Here is a 4,843-nt window from a genome sequence, read left to right as displayed (position 1 = left end):
AGGGTTCTACATGCACATGAAGTTCCCGTGTAGAATTTGCTAAAAATAAAGATAGTAGGTAGAGGCTGGGAGTGAAAACATCTGGGTCGGACTCTGCTGCATATTTAATTGAAGTTTTTTTCCCCTAAATATTTTATCTACTTAAAAATTTTGATTTTGTTTAAGATAGTAGTTTTTTTTTTGGTGGGGTGGTGGGGCGGACAGAGTCTCACTTGGTTGCCTAGGCTGGGGAGCAGTGGCGTGATTTCACCATGTTGGCCAGGCTAGTCTCAAACTCCTGACCTCAGGTGAGCCACCCGCCTCGGCCTCCCAAAGTGCTGGCATGACAGGCGTGAGCCACCGTGCCCAGCCAAGATGGTGGTGGTGCTCTGTTCCTCACAGCCGGGTTGGAGTGCAATGGTGCGATCTTAGCTCACTGCAGCCTTAAACTCAAGGAATCCTCCCACCTGAGCCTCCTGAGCTGGGATTACAGGTGCATGCCAAACATGCTTGGCTAATTTTAAAATATTTTATAGAGATGGAGTCTTGCTGTATTGACCAGGCTTGTCTTGAACTGCTGGCCTCCAGTTATCCCCTTGCCTTCGCCTCCCAAAGTGCTAGGATTACACGCATGAGCTGCCACACTGGGCTCTTACCCACACAAGTAATAAACACAGAACTCCTAAAGTGCTGTGATTACGGCGCCTGACCAGCCTTAATTACCTCTGAAAAGCCCTGTGTCCAAATAGAGTCACATCTGGGGTAGGGCTTGTACATGACGTTTGGTGGGACCAATTCAGTCCGTAGCAAGGACTGTCCTGTGTATCACGTGATGTATAGCAGCACCCCTGGACTTGGATGAGCCTGAGCCTGCCCCCACTGCAACTCGTGACAACCAAAAAACCTCTCGGGAGGTGGCCAGATACCCCCATGGGGACAAAATCACCCCCAGTTAAGAATGGCTGGCTCAGCCATTCACAATTGCAAAGATGTGGAACCAACCGAAGTGCCCATCGACTAATGAGTGGATTGTGGGCGGCAAGCCACCCAGGCACCGAGGCAAGAGACAGAGGACACGAGCTGTTCCAGTATAATAAAATATAAAACAAGAATTGTTATACCAGATATAGATCTTAGATATGATTATATATGAGTATCATTAATCATTAGTTTGTAGCAATTACTTTTTATTCCAATATTATAATAATCCTCACTCTATAATCATAGCCTAGGAAAAACCAGGCCATACAAAGATAGGAGCTGAGGGGACATAGTGAGGTGTGACCAGAAGGCAAGTGCGAGCCTTCTGTTATGCCCAGACAGGGCCACCAGAGGGCTCCTTGGTCTAGCGGTGACGCCAGTGTCTGGGAAGACGCCCGTCACCAAGCGGATCATGGTCCAGCGGTAGCAAAAGGTGTCAAGAAACAACACCCGCTACTTAGCAGACCGGGAAAGGGGCGGGGAGGTCTCCCTTTCCCCAGGGGAGTTTAGAGAAGACTCTGCTCCTCCACCTCTTGTGGAGGGCCTGACATCAGTCAGGCTCGCCCGCAGTTATCCGGAGGCCTAACCGTCTCCCTGTGATGCTGTGCTTCGGTGGTCACACTCCTAGTCCGCCTTCATGTTCCATCCTGTACACCTGGCTCTGCCTTCCAGATAGCAGTGGTAAATTAGGGAAAGTACTAATAGTCCCTGATATGCAGAAATAATGGCGTAAGCTGTCTTTCTTTTTGTCTCCTCTCCCTCTCTGCCTCGGCTGCCAGGCAGGGAAGGGCCCCCTGTCCAGTGGACACGTGACCCACGTGACCTTACCTATCATTGGAGGTGACTCACATTCTTTACCCTGCCCCTTCTGCCTTGTATCCAATAAATAACAGCGCAGCCAGACATTCGGGGCACTACCGGTCTCTGTGCATTGGTGGTAGTGGTCCCCCCGGGCCCAGCTGCCTTTTCTCTTGTCTGTCTTGTGTCTTTATTTCTACACTCTCTCATCGCCGCACACAGGGAGAGACCTACCGACCCTGTGGGGCTGGTCCCTACAGTGGATAAAACGTGGTGTCTATGTACCATGGAATACTATTCAGCCATTAGAAGGAATGAAATAATGTCATTTCCAGCAATTTGGATGGAGCTGGAGGCCATTATTCTAACAGGAGTAGAATCCATATGTTCTCACTTTTTTTTTTTTTTTAAGACAGTTTTGCTCTTGTTGCCCAGGCTAGAGTGCAATGGTGTGATCTTGGCTCACCGCAACCTCCGCCTCCTGGGTTCAAGCGAGCGATTCTCCAACCTCAACCTCCCTAGTAGCTGGGATTATAGGCACCTGCCACCACACCCAGCTATGTATTTTTCTATTTTTAGTAGAGATGGGGTTTCACCATGTTGGCCAGACTGGTCTTGAACTCCTGGCCTCAGGCGATACACCTGCCTCAGCACCCCCAAAGTGCTGGGATTACAGGCGTGAGCCACCGCCACCGTGCCTGGCTCTGTATGATCTCAGTGGGAGCTAAGCTGTTGGTACACAAAGGCAGAGTGATGTAATGGGCTTCAGAGTCTCAGAAGGGGGAGGGCAGAAGGGAGGCCATAGATAAAAAAACTACACATTAGGCCAGTGTGGTCGCTCACACCTGTAATCTCGTCACTTTGGGAGACCCAGGCGGGCTGATCACTTGAGGCCAGGAGTTCAAGACCATCCTGACCAAGATGGTGAAACCCTGTCTTTACTTACTAAAAGTACAAAAAATTAGCCAGGCATGGTAGTGGGTGTCTGTAATGCCAGCACTTCGGGAGGCCAAGGCGGGAGAATCGCTCGAACCGGGGAGGTGGAGGTTGTTGCAGTGAGCTGAGGCCACGACACTGCACTCCAGCCTGGGTAACAGCGAGACTTGGTCTCTAAATAAATAAAATAAAGGGCTCAGACTCTGTCTCAAAAAATAAATGAATAAGGCCGGGCGCGGTGGCTTACACCTGTAATCCCAGCACTTTGAGAGGCCGAGGCGGGAGGATCACGAGGTCAGATCGAGACCATCCTGGCTAACATGGTGAAACCCCATCTCTACTAAAAATACAAAAAATTAGCCGGGCTAGGTGGCGGGCGCCTGTAGTCCCAGGAGAATGGCGTGATCCCGGGAGGCGGAGCTTGCAGTGAGCCGAGATCGCGCCACTGCAGTCCAGCCTGGGCGACAGAGCAAGACTCTGTCTCAAGAAAAATAAATGAATAAAAACAATAAGAAAGAAAAATAGCCACGTCTTACGTAGGCTGAGACTGGAGAGTTTCCGTGGACTCATAACCCTGCCTTTGTCCCTGCACTGAAGGGTGTAAGGTGGTTGCTTTCTGCATGAGCCAGTGTTTCTCAGCCTTGGCACTGCTGCCATCTGGGGCTGCCCTGGGCATTGTAGGAAGCTGAGCAGCACCCCTGGACTCTACCTACCAGATGCCAGTAGAGCCCCTCCCCAAGTCATGACAATTAAAAATTACCATGGGCATTGCCAAATGCCCCCTGGAGTGGAGAGCAAAATCACCCAGCAGAGAACTGCTAGGCTAGAGAGGTGCAGGATCCTAGGCTGGGTGCGGGGGCCTGTAATCCTAGCACTTTGGGAGGCCAAGGCGGGTGGATCAAGTGAGGTCAGGAGTTCAAGACCAACCTGGCTAACGTGGTAAAACCCCCGTCTCCACTAAAAATACAAAAATTAGCCAGGCGTGGCGGCACATGCCTGTAGTCCCAGCTCCTTGGGGGGCTGAGGCAGGAGAATCGCTAGACCCCAGCAGGCAGAGGTTGCAGTGGGCCAAGATGGCACCACTGCATTCCATCCTGGGCGACAGAGCAAGACTGTAGTTTTTTTGTTTTGTTTTTTTTTTTTTTTGAGGAGTCACAGTCTGTCACTCAGGCTGGAGTGCAGTGGCGCAATCTCGACTCACCGCAACCTCTGCCTCCCGGGTTTGAACGATTTTCCTGCCTCAGCCTCCCGAGTAGCTGGGATTGGCTCTGGTGGTGGAGGCGCCTGTAAACCTGTTGGTACTGTAACCGTCAGAAAACGAGTAGCAAGAAGTGTCCGAGAAAGCCAGAGAAGTGAGTCCTTCGAGGAGGAAGTGGTCAACGTGTCAAATACAACTGTGGGGGAGCAATAATGAGAAGGGCTGAGCAGGGTCACTGCATGTTCCAGGAAGGAAGCTCATTAGTGTTGGTCACACAGACAGCTTCAGAGGAAGTGTGGGGAGAGAAGCCAGTTTCCAGCGGGTGGGGAGCACAGGTGAGAAGTCAGAACAGAGGCCGCCAGTGTGGGTTATGTCTTAGGGAGCGTGGGTCTTCTGGCTGGGCGCGGTGGCTCAGTAATCCCAGCTACTCTGGAGGCTGAGGCAGGAGAATCGCTTGAACCCGGGAAGCGGAGGTTGCAGTGATCCGAGATTGCAGCACTGCACTCCAGCCTGGGTGTGCAGAGCAAGACTCAAAAAAAAAAAAAAAAAAAAAAAAATAGAACAGTTGATCTCCTAGAACTGAGAGTAGGTGGAGGTTACCAGGGGCTGGGGGTGGTAGGAGAGGAAGATGTTGGTCAAAAGGCTGGGTGTGGTGGCTCACGTCTGTAATCCCAGCACTTTGGGAGGCCAAGGCGGGTGGATCACCTGAGATCGGGAGTTTGAGACCAACATGGAGAAACCCCGTCTCTACCAAAAATACAAAAATTAGCCGGGCGTGGTGGCACGCAGTTGTAGTCCCAGCTACTGGGGAGGCTGAGGCAGGAGAATCGCTTGAACCCGGGAGGCGGAGGTTGCAGTGAGTCAAGATCGCGCCACTGCACTCCAGCCTGGGTGACAGAGCAGGACTTCGTCTCAAAAAAAAAAAAAAAAAAAAAAGCACAAGTATTCAGT

The sequence above is a fragment of the Gorilla gorilla genome, chromosome 20 (genome assembly GCF_029281585.2).
Source record: "Gorilla gorilla gorilla isolate KB3781 chromosome 20, NHGRI_mGorGor1-v2.1_pri, whole genome shotgun sequence".
Taxonomy (NCBI): domain Eukaryota; kingdom Metazoa; phylum Chordata; class Mammalia; order Primates; family Hominidae; genus Gorilla; species Gorilla gorilla.
This window is presented reverse-complemented; position numbering follows the sequence as displayed.